Source organism: Meriones unguiculatus, assembly GCF_030254825.1.
Source record: "Meriones unguiculatus strain TT.TT164.6M chromosome 13 unlocalized genomic scaffold, Bangor_MerUng_6.1 Chr13_unordered_Scaffold_34, whole genome shotgun sequence".
Lineage (NCBI taxonomy): Eukaryota > Metazoa > Chordata > Mammalia > Rodentia > Muridae > Meriones > Meriones unguiculatus.
Window position 1 is genome coordinate 609594 of NW_026843646.1, and position 12969 is coordinate 622562.

General features: G+C 37.6%; 1 pseudogene; it reads right to left on the reverse strand.

Moving 5' to 3' along the window:
• LOC132650895 (zinc finger protein 431-like) overlaps positions 1-12969 on the reverse strand; it is a 96717-nt pseudogene that overhangs the window by 46108 nt on the left and 37640 nt on the right.

A 12969-nucleotide genomic window follows, 5' to 3' on the forward strand; every position in this document is an offset into this window, starting at 1 on the left:
ATTCTCCCACTCTTTCCTATGATTCCCTGTACTCTACCCAAAGTTTGGCTGTGAATCTTAGCATCTGTTTCGAACCCCTAATGGGCAGAGTCTTTTGGAGGATATGTATGTTAGGCTCTCATCCTCTTCCCTCTCCTCAGTCACTTCTGGTGGTGATTCTATTTCCACTTTTGCATAAGAATTGAGCATCTTTCATAGGGTCCTCCTTTTTATTTAGCTCCTTTAGGTCTGTAGATTGTAGTATGTTTATCCAATATTATGGCCATTATCCATTTACAAATGAGCATATACCATGCATGTCTTTCTGGTTTTGGAATAACTCACTTAGGATGATCATTTCTAGTTCCATCTACTTGCCTGAAAATTTTATAGTTTCCTTTATTTTTTAAATACCCGAGGTGCATTCCATTGTGTAAATGTACTACAATTTCTGTAAAACAATGGTTTGGTTGAGAGACATGTAGTTTGTTTCCCTGTTATGGCTATTATGAATAGAGATGCTATGAACACAGTTGAGCAAATATTTTTGTTGAATGGTGGATCATCTTTTTGATATATGCCCAGGAATGGTAGAGCTGGGTCTTGAAGTAACACTATTTCCAATTGTCTGAGAAAGCATCGGATTGATTTTTATAATGGTTGTATAAGTTTGCACTCTCACCAGCAATGGAGGAGTGTTCCTCTTTCTCCACATTCTCACTAGCTTGCTGTCACTTCAGGTTTTGACCTTAATCATGATGGGTTGAAGTTGGAATGTCATTTTCATTTCCATGATTACTACAGATATTGAGCATTTAATGTCCACCATTTGATATTTCTCTGTGGAGAAATCTCTGTATAGTTCTGTACCCCAGTTTTAAATTGGATTATTTGGATTATTGGAGTTTAATTTCTTCAGCTCTTTATATATATTGTTTATTAGCTCTTTCTGTTGTATGTAGGGTTGGTGAAGATCTTTTGCCAGGCTGTAGGCTGTCATTTTGTTCTGTTGACAGAGTTCTTTGCTTCATAGAAGCTTTTTGTTTCATGAGATCCTATTCCTTAATTCTTGATCTCAGAGCCAGTGTTCTTGGTGTTCTGTTGAGGAATTTATTATCTATGCCAATGAGATCAAGACTCTTTCCCACTTTTTCTTCTAACAGATTTAGTGTTGAGGTCTTTGAACAACTTGGACTGTAGTTTGATGTGGGGTGATAAATATGGATCTATTTTCATTTTTCTACATGTAGACTTCCAGTTAGACCAGCACCATTTGTTGAAGATGCTGTCCTTTTTCCATTGCATGGTTTTGGCTTCTTTGTCAAAAATCAAGTGTCGATAGGTGTGTGGGTTTATTTATGACTCTTCACTTCAATTCCATTCATCCACCATTCTGATTTTATTTCAGTACCATGCATTTTTTTATTACTATTGATTTATAGTAGAGCTTGAGATCAGGGATGGTGATACCTACTGAAGATCTGCTATAGTACAGGAGTGTTTTAGCTATTCTGGCTTTTTTATTTATCCATATGAAGCTGAGAATTGTTTTTTTCAAGTTCGTTAAGGAATTGTGTTGATATTTTGATGGGAATATTATTTAATCTATAGATTGTTTTTGGTATGATAGCAATTTTTACTATGTTGATCCTACTGACCCATGAGCATGAGAGATATTTCTCTCTTCTGGTATCTTTTTCAATTTCTTTCTTCAGAGGCTTAAAGTTGTTTATTTTTTTTCATGCAGGTTTTTCACTTGCTTGTTGAGGATAACTCCAAGATACATTATGTTGTTTTGTTTTTTTCCTACCTATTGTGAAGGGTGTTGTTCTCCTAATTCTTTCTCAGTCCATTTGTCTTTTGCATACAGGAGTGCTACTGATTTTTTTTTTTTAGTTAACTTTATATCCAACCACTTTGATAAAGTGTTATTCAACTGTAGGAGTTTCCTACAGTAGAATATTTGGGGTCACTTTTATATACTGTCATATATGTGAATAGCAATACTTTGACTTCTTCCCTATCAATTTGTATCCCCTTGATCACCTTTAGTTGTCTTATTGCCCTAAATAGGACTTTGAGTACTGTACTGAAGAGATTTGGAGAGAGTGTGTGGCCTTGTCTTGTCCCTGAGTTCAGTGGAATTGATTTAACTTTCTTTTCATTTAGTTTGATGTTAGCTATAGGACTGCTGTATATTGTTTTTACTATTTTTAGATCTGTGCCTCTGTCCCCAGTCACTCCAAGACTTTAAACAAGAATAACTGTTGGATATTGTCAAATGCTTTTTTGGCTTCTAAGGAAATGATCCTGTGCTATTTTTTTTTTCAATTTGTTTATATGATGGATTAAGATTCCATATATTGGACCATCCCTGCATGCTTGGAATGAAGCCTACTTGGTCATGTTGGATGATATTTTTCGTATGTTCTTGGATTTGGTTTGTAGTTAATTTATTGAGTATTTTTGCATCATTGTTCATAAAAGAGATTGGTCTGAAGATTTCTTTCTCTTTTGGGGTCTTTTAGGATTTATCAAGGTAACTGTGGTCTTACAAAAGGAGTTTGGTCATGTTGTGTCCATTTCTATTTTATGGAATAATTTGAAGAATATCGGTTTTCACTCTTCATTGAAGTTCTTGTAGAATTCTGCTCTGAAATCATCTTGCCCTTGGCTCTTTTTTTGGAAGGATTTTGATAGCTGCTTCTATTTTTTTAGGCAGTATAAGTCTCTTTAATATCTTTACCTGATTTTTGTTCAACTTTGGTAAGTGGAATCTAACAAGAGAATTGTATATTTCATTTAGATTTTTCAAATTTTGTGGCATATAGGCTTTTGACATAAGAGCTAATGGTTCTTCAGATTTTCTCAGTGTCTGTTATCTCTCTGTCTTCCTTTCAGACTTTGTTGATTTGGATAGTGTCTTTCTGCCATTTACTTAGTTTGGCTAAGAGTTTGTCTATATATTTGATTTTCTCAAAGAACTAGCTCTTGGTTTCGTTGATTTTTTTAAATTATTTTCTTTGTTTCTAATTTATTGATTTCAGCCCTGATGTTGGTTATTCCTAGTGGTCTACTCCTGTTGGGTGTGTTTGCTTCTTTTTTTTTCTAGGGCTTTCAGGTGTGCCATTAAGTTGCTTGTATGGGATGTCTCCAATAGCTTATGAAGGCCTTTAGTGATATTAAAAGTCCTCTTAGGACTGCTTTCATTGCATCCCACGAGATTAGGTATGATGTGCATTCATTTTCATTGAACTGTAGCAAGTTCTTTCTTTATTTCTTTCCTCACCTAGATTTCATTGAGTAGGGAGTTGTTCAGTTCCCACATGTGTGTAGGCTTTTAATCATTTCTGTTATTGTTGAGGTTCATCTTAAGTCCATCATGGTCTGATAAGGTACAAGATATCATTTCAGTCTTGTTGTATCTTTTGAGGCCTGGTTTGTGACCTACTGTATGGTCAGTTTTGGAGAAGGGTCCATGAGGTGCTAAAAGAAGATAGATTCTTTTCTTTTTGGGTTTAAAAATTCTCTAGATATCTGTTAGGTCCATTTGATTCATGACATCCATTAGTGTCATTATCTCTCAGTTTAAGTTCTTTTCCATTGCTCTGTCCCTTGATAACAGTGACATGTTGACTTCTCCCACTATTAATGTACGGTGATTGATATGTTATTTAAGTTTTATTAATGTTTCTTTTACAAATGTGGGTGTCCTTGTATTTGGGGCATTGTTGCTCAGAATACAGATGCCATCTTGGTGGAATTTTCCTTTGATGAGTATGAAATAGTCTTCCTCATTTTTTATTTATTTATTTATTTATTTATTTATTTATTTATTTATTTATTTATATTTAGGAGCAATAACTGACATCAGGCAATATTTTCATAGTTTGAAACTATGTGTAACAGCATAGTTTTTAAAAAAATCTTTCAACATTTTATTGTGTTCTTTTTACATTTTTATTAATAACAGTTTATTCACTTTTTATCCCCCCTGTACCTCCCTTCCTCCTCCCCTTCCAATCCCACCCTCCATCTTTCCCACCCCTGTTCCTTTCCCAGTCCACTGATAAGGGAGGTCTTCCTCCCCTTCAATCTGATCTTAGTCTATCAGGTCTCATTAGGAGTGGCTGCATTGTCTTCTTCTGTGGCCTGGCAAGGCTGATTCCCCCTCAATGGGAGGTGATCAAAATCAAAAAGCAGGCCAATGAGTTCCTGTCAGAGACACTGCCTGTCCCCATTACTATGAAGCCCACTTGAATACTGAACTGCCATAGGCTACCTTTTGTGCAGGGGTTTCAGGCCATCTCCATGAGTGGTCCTTGGCTGGCGTATTAGTTTCACAAAAGACCCCTGTGCCCAGAATTTTTGGAACAGTTACTGTCCTTGTGGAGCTCCTGTCCTCTCCAGGTTTACTATCTCCCAGTTCTTCCATAAGATTCCCTGCACTCTGCCCAAAGTTTGGCAATGAGTCTCAGCATCTGCCTTGACACCCTTCCGGGTTAGAGCCTTTCAAAGGCCCTCTGTGGTAGGCTCCTGTCCTGTTCCTTTGTTCTCCATCATCTGATGTCCATCCTCTTTGCCTTTTTGCATGGGGTTTGAGCATCTTAACCCGCATACTTCCTGATTAACTTCCTTAGGTGTACAGATTTTAGTATTTTTATCCTATATATTATATTCTATATCCACTTATAAGTGAGTATATACCCTGTGAGTCTTTCTGCTTCTGGGATACCACACTCAGCATGATCTTTTCCACTTCCCACCATTTACCTGCAAGTTTCATGTTTTCCTTGTTTTTCATTGCTGAGTTATATTCCATAGTATAGATATACCACAATTTCTGTATCCATTTCTCAACTGAGGGCCATCTCTGCTGTTTCCAGCTTCTGGCTATTACAAATAAAGCTATTACAAACATAGCTGAGTAGATGTCCTTGTTGTATACTTGAGCGCCTTTTGGATATATGCTTAGGAGTGGTATAGCTGGATCTTGAGGAGGCGCTATTCCTAATTGTCTGAGAAAGTGTCAGGTTGATTTGTAAAGTGGTTGTATAAGTTTACATTCCCACCAGCAATGAAGGAGGGTTCCCCTTTCTCCAAATCCTATCCAGCATGAGTTGTCACTTAAGTTATTCTTCTTAGTCATTTTGATGGGTGTAAGGTGAAATCTCAGGGTGGTTTTGATTTGCATTTCCCTGATGACTAAGAATGTTGAACATTTCTTTAAGTGTTTCTCTGCCATTCTATATTCTTCTATTGAGAATTCTCTGTTTTGCTTTGTACCCCATTTTTTAATTTGGGTTACTTGATTTGTTGCTGTTTAACTTCTTGAATTCTTTATATATACTGGATATTAACCCTCTGTCAGATATAGGGTTAGTGAAGATCCTTTCCCAATCTGTAGGCAGTCGTTTTGTTTTGAAAACAGTTTCCTTTGACTTATAGAAGATTTTCAGTTTCATGAGGTCCCATTTATTGATTGTTGCTCTTAGAGTCTGCACTGTTGGTGTTCTGTTCAGGAAGTTGTAGCCTGTGCAAATGAGTTCAAGGCTCTTCCTCACTTTTTCTTCTAACAGGGTTAGTATGTCTGGTTTTATACTGAGGTCTTTGATCCACCTGAACTTTAGTTTTGTGCAGAGTGATAATTATGGATCTATTTTCATTTTCCTACATGTAGACATCCAGTTAGACCAGCACCTTTTGTTGAAGATGCTATCTTTTTTCCGTTGTATGGTTTTGGCATCTTTGTAAAAATCAGGAGTCCATAGTGTGTGGGTGTATTTCTGGGACTTCTATCCAATTCCTTTGATCCACTAGTTAGTGTCTATGCAAGTACCATGCAGTTTTTATTACTTTTGCTCTATAGTACAGCTTGAGATCAGGGATGGAGGTACCTCCAGAAGATCTTTTATTATGGAAGATTGTTTTAGCAATTCTGGGTTTCTTGTTATTCCATATGAAGTTGGGAATTTTGCTTTCAAGGTCTGTAAAGATTTGTGTTGGTAATTTGATGGGAATTACATTAAATCTGTAGATTGAATTTGGTAAGAGGACCATTTTTACTATGTTTATCCTGCCAAGCCATGAGCATGAGAGATCTTTCCATCTTCTGATATCTTCTTCTATTTCTTTCTTTAGAGACTTGAAATTTTTTCATACAAGTCTTTGACTTGCTTGGTTAGGGTCACACCAAGGTACTTTATGTCCTTTTTGACTATTGTGAAGGGTGTTGTTTACTTAATTTCATTCTCAGCACTTTTGTCATTTGTATACAAAAGGGCTACTGATTTTTTGAGTTGATTTTGTATCCAGCCACATTGCTGAAAGTATTTGTCAGCTTTAGGGGATCCCTGGTAGAATTTTGGGGGTCACTCAGGTATACTATCATATCATCTACAAATAGTGATACTTTGACTTCTTCTTTTCCCATTTGTATCCCCTTAATCTTCTTTAATTGTCTTATTACTCTAGCAAGGACTTCGAGAACTATGTTGAAGAGATATGGAGAGAGGGGGCAGCCTTGCCTTGTCCCTGAATTCAGTGGGATTGTTTTAAGTTTCTCTCCATTTAGTTTGATGTTGTCTATATGTTTTCTGTATATTGCCTTTACTATGTTTAGGTATATGCCCTGTATCCCTGATCTCTCCAATACTTTAAAAATGAATGGATGCTGGATTTTTTCAAATGCTTTTTCAGCATCTAAGGAGATTATCATGTGTTTATTTTTCTTTCAGTTTGTTAATATGGTGGATCATATCGATAGATTTTTGCATATTGAACCACCCCTGAATACCTGGCCTGAAGCCTGCTTGGTTGTAGTGGATGATATCTTTGATGTATTTTTGTATTGGGTTTGCAAAGTATTTTGTTGAGTATTTTTGCATCAATGCTCATAAGAGAGATTGGCCTGAAATTGTCTTTATGCTGGGGTATCCAGGGCTGCTTGCTCCTGAATAACTGGGTTCTGGAGATGCCATATTGTTTGTCTTTTGTTGGTTGAGCTTTTACACTGGCCTCTACCCATTGGTATATCTTAGGTGTTGGGTGTTAGTTTCTGGTACTTCCTGGAATCCTGTGGTGGGTCGAATCCCCTTGGCAGAAAGATTTTTCCCAAAGGAGCTCTCCTCTGTTTTTTAGGTATGGTCAATGAATGGCAGGTGTTTTTCAAGAATTGCCACAGCTCATCTCAGGCATACAGACCTGACTAGTAATTGTTGCCTTTGTTAGTAAAGGGGGCTATCCTCTCACCCAGAGAAGTTCTGGAGACAGCTGCCCTGCTGCTGGGTTTCTTGCTGTAAATTTAGTGAGCTGCTGCTGCAACCTGGGTGCCTTCTGGTTTGGTCAGTTTAGTTAGGGAAAACTGGTTGTCCTTTGGAGCAGTATCTGGGGGTTGATCTCAGGGAACCCAGGCTTCTGTAGGTTTGAGTTTGGAGCTCTATACCACAGTAGCCAAGTGGTAATCAGTGGCAGGTGAGCACCACTTTCATGTATACAGCAGGAGGCTAGAGTATGGATCCTGTGGATAACCAGAAACTTTTCTGGAGCTAGGTGTCCTGAGGTAGGGCCAGATATTTTCCCCACCTTAGGGTTTTCTCCCAATAGGAAGACTCAGTCTGTGGTGTTTGACGTGGTGTGTAGAATGCGTAGGCACTTGCCAATGATGGCTCCAAGCTGGTGACTGGGAAAGAAGCTGAGAACTTTTCCAAAAATGTTCCTGTGTATGGTGGATGTAGTGTGTGTGTGGAGAGTTGGCTGAGTTCTCTAAGCTGGGACCTGCTGTTTCCCTGCCTGTGGGGTTTTCTCCAGACAGGGAAACCCAGCCTCTAGTGTCCGGGGGCACACAATTCTGTGATGGAGAGTAGGGCATATAAGCCTAGCAGCTGGAGGCACACTCAGGCCTGGCGGCTGTGCACCCACCGGTCTGTAGAACCTTTCCAGGGATAAAATGGGTGACCTGAGGTCAGTCCTGCTTTCTTCCCTGTTTTTTTTTCTTAGACTGGGGCTCCCAGTCTATGGTGCCCTGGAGAACATAATTTAGTCTGGAAAGTTTATCAGGATAGAAAGGTGTATCCTGGGACCCGGGATATCTTCCGGGTTCTTGCTGAGTGACCTGAGAGTGGACCTGACTGACTCCCACACCGTGGAGTTTCCTCTCACCTGGGAAGCAGGATCTCTGTTGTTTTAGGGCCCAGAGTTCAGTCTTTTAGTTGCTGTACCAACATTGCTGTCCTACTCCTCAGACCCAATGTCCTTCTGGCACCACCATCTTGGATTCCCCCCTTCCTCATCCCTTTCAATTAATTTTGTTTGAAAGTCTATTTTATTAGATATTAGAATAGCTACTCCTGCTTGCTTCTTGGGTCCATTTGCTTGAAAACCTTATTCCTGCTGCAACATCCCAGGAACTTTCCCAGAGATTAGCTGGGTGCTCTGAGGTTGGACCCGATTGTTTACCTCATCATTGGTTTTCTTCTTACATTTGAAACACAGTCAGTTGGGACCCACAGATCCAACTATTGGACGCCATGCAGTCTCTGCTACCCAGCTTATCAGACACAGTATGCAATCAGCCCAACCATCTGGGATCTATTTTTTTTACAGTTTTTTTCTTTATTTTTTTTATCAGTTACATTTTATTAACTCTGTATCTCAGCCGTGTCCCGATCCCTCATTCCCTCCCAGTCCCTCCCTCCTTCCCTCATCTCCACCGTGCCCCTTTCCAAGTCCACTGATAGGGGGGACCTCCTCCCCATTCATCTGATCCTGTTTTATCAGGTATCTTCAGGACTGGCTACAAAGCCCTCCTCTGTGGCCTAACAGGACTGCTCCTCCCTTCGGGGGTGGGGAGACCAAAGAGAAAAAAGATAATCAATTGAGCGGACATGGGGTAAGATGATCAATCCTCATTTAGAAACACATGGGATGTGCATTGAACATATGACAGGAGTCTACTGAGCACATCTGAAAGACTAACTAGCAGTGTTTTCAAAGCAAAGACTCATGACCAAACCTTTGGCAGAGTACAGGGAATCATAAGAAAGAAGGGGAGTTAGTCTGATGGGGAAAGGATAGGAGCTCCACAAGGACCAAATATATCTGGTATCTATTTTTAATTTTTACTGAATATGAGTATTTTGATTGTATGCATGAATATGCACCTCTTGTGTGCCTAATCCTCACAGTAGTCTGAAGATGTCTTCAGAACTCATGAACTTATAGCAATTGATAGTAGTGGGTCCCAGGTAATCACTGACAATTGAGCCCAATTATTTGAAAGAGCAGCAAGAACTCCTCACTGCTGAGCCATCTGTCCTGTTTTATGTTGCTTATTTATGATCAGCATTTACATTTACATGTTAATATTTTCATCTTTCTATTTTTAGGTGTTTAAACATGCATTCCCTTTTAGTAAGATATCATTGAAGTTACAGTTTAAGCTGGGGCAGTGCAATTTCTGGAGAATAAATATACAACAGGAGTGAATGTATAATTCCTTGTAGAAGCTTCAGTAAAGACCTCTGAGTTCTTTCAATATTTTGTGTTTGTTTGATTGATTTTAGAGGAAGCTCTGTCTTACTATATAGGTCTGGCTGTCCTAGAACTCTTTGAATAGATAATGCTGACATCCAGTTCAATAAGATACAGCTGTGTCTGCCTCCTGAGTGATGGAATTGAAGGCATGACAGAATACACCCAGCTTGTCCACCCTTTTTTGTAGTTAATAACTGTTAATAAATTTCTCTGATCTGTACTTAGTATTGATCATCTGTTAATTTCTCTCTCTGTGTGTCTCTGTCTCTATGTCTCTGTCTCTCTATTTCAAACCCTTCTCTCTGTTTGTCTTTGTCCACATTAATTGCCATGTCTATTCCAAAGCTATATCCTCTTCAAAAAGTTCATATATGATACAGTTAAAACTTGTTATTCCGTTTTCTTCTAAAATGACTTAGTGATAACATTAATACTTCTTTTTTAATAGAAAGTTTTAATCTTTATTTTTAATCTATAGACTACATTATTTAGTAAGGAGGATATACAAAACAATGATCAAAGAATAATTGTGTGTTCTATTCCTTTTCTTTTGTCTGGTCACTCAGAAATATGGTGCTATTGGCTATGATTGTTGTTGCTTGCCACTCACATTATTTTTATCCATGTATTCACTGTAGTCCACTTTCCCTTCCACGAATATATGAGTCCCCCTCTTCACATACTGATATGCCACATCCCTGAGCCCTGGTCAAAACATAATATTCAGTACCATGTTGTCTTTTGACTGATGTTACCCATCTGTTCAGTGTCCCCTGATCAACACATCTCATTTGTTGCTATATAAAATATAATGACTGTGTTTTGTCCTTCCACCTTTCTCATGACAGGGTCCTGACCTACTCACCCAAGTAACTGAAAATGATTTATAGATTGCTCAAGTACCCAACTAATGGCTACTTTATATTCATGTCTTACAAACTGATGAAACACAGGTTTTTGAAGCACGCATTTGTTTTTTTGTTTGTTTGTTTGTTTTTGTTTTTTTTTTCAATCTAACCTTTAGGCTTTTTCATCTCCCCTGCTTCACATCACGCACAGCACCCAACTGTATAACATTTGCACTTCTGTGTCAGAAAATAAATGGAAGAAGCAGTAGAATTATATGATTATATTGACAATGACGTATAAATTATATTGTTGCCACTGTTTCTGTTGTACAAATGTATGGCATATTTTAGAATTCAGTGACCTTCAATGATGTGCATGTGAAATTCAGTCAAGAAGAGTGGGCCTTGCTGGAACCTTCCCAGAAGCAACTCTACAAAGATGTGATGCTAGAGACCTGTGAAAACCTCACTGCTATAGGTAAGACTGCAATTTTTCTTTCACTTTTAAAATAAAGAGACAACTCTTACTTTGTTATTGATCCTCTTCTGTAATTCCAATTGAGAATGAGGAGGAATGTGGTAAATAAATCAGGCATGATTCTAAGGATCACAGAAGATAATGATTTAAGTTTTGCCTTAATAATAACATGTTATTTCCAATAATATATATTTTCTCGTACTATATTTTAGGCTACAATTGGGATGACCATAATATTGAAGAACATTTTCAAAGTTCTACAAGTAATAAAAGGTAACATTATGTGCACACTGATACAGATATGAATCTTAAATTTTAATGTGTCCTGGAAGTTTGGTGTTTTTTGTTTGTTTTTGTTTGTTTGTTTGTTTGTTTATTGGCTCCTTTTTATTTTCTGTTTTTGAAATAGATTTTTTTTCTGAGTATCTGTGACTTTCTTAGACTTACTTGTTATACCAGCGTGACCTCAAAATCACACAGATCTGCCTGCTTCTGCCTCCACAAGTGCTGGGATTGAAGGCATGTACCAGCACACATGGCTGTGTCCTGGAAGTTTTAAAGAAAAGCAACAGTGTAAAAACAGCACTGCTTTACGTGTACTGATGATCATTAAAATCTCTTAATTCCATGTACTTCAATGTCAGGTATCTGATTTGTGTTTACAAGGCACTCCCCTAAGATAGAAGAAAATAAAATAATATTGTAACAAAAATACCATTTGAATCATATGGACATTACAGCTACTGACTTGAACTGCCAATCTGTTTAGTCTCATTCTATCTACTCAGATATTGTAAGAGGTATGCACACTGAATTGGTGATCAGTATGTGTCCAAAACCTTCTAATAAGCAAAAATTTCATAGTAGAACCAGTGTTACTCATTTTCGTGCAGTAACTTTGTAAAGTTTAGTGAAAGAAGCAGCTTATGAGAATCAAGAATATTGTTGTGGAGAAACCTTAATCCCTATATGACATATCTATGATGAACAAAAGCAAACTGTGTTAATTCAATGTGCGAATCTTTATTATTTTTGTAAATTAAACTGGTATATCATATGTCAAAATGATTCTAAGACACATGAGCATAGGGATATTGAAAGAAGCAGTGTCCCTGTCTTTCTCCAAGAACAATTGATTTGGTAGTAGTCCCCACTGTGAGTAAATTTTCTGAATGTGATAAATGGTTACTGTTAATTGGTTTTGCAACTTCACTGAGAATTTATCAGCAAACTCATATTGCTGAAAATACCTATGAATACTAGGAATTTGGAACTTCTGCTTGTCCTGGCTCACTTTGTAAATGAAGTATCATTCATACAGTACAAAAATTTGTGAATGGGATTGCTGTGGTAAAACTCTGAATTCTTAAATACTCTTCATATATAGGAGAAAACCTCTTATAGAAAAATGATGCTATAAAAGTGATCCACATAACAAATTCTCTTACCATCACAGGAATCTTCAAAAATACCCATAATGAAGGGGAATACCGTGAATGTAAATAATGTGATAAAACTTTTAAATTTGATTCTTCTTTACCATTAGACCAAATTATGAAATTAATTCATATAGATAAATATATTTATTAGTGTAATGAAATGACGGTGGTAAATCTTTCACATGTGCCAATTTTCTTTGCAGGCATGGAAGAAGTCATACTGGAGAGAAAACCTTTAAATGCACTCTATGTGGGAAAGCCTTCCCCTACATCACTGTTCTTATATGGCATAAAAGAACACACACTGGAGAGAAGCCTTACAAATGTAATCAATGTGGTAAAGCCTTTGCAAAAAGCAGTCAGCTCATACGGCATAAAAGAACACATACTGGAGAGAAACCTTATGAATGTAATAAGTGTGGCAAAGCCTTTGCAGAAAACAGTACTCTCTTAATCCATAAAAGAACACACACTGGAGAGAAACCTTATGAATGTAACCAGTGTGGTAAAGCCTTTGCACAAAACAGTCATCTCATAAGCCATAAAAGAACACACAGCAAAGAGAAACCTTATGAATGTAACCAGTGTGGTAAAGCCTTTGCAAAAAACAGTCATCTCATGAGCCATAAAAGAACACACACTGGAGAGAAACCTTATGAATGTAATGAGTGTGGCAAAGCCTTTGCAGAAA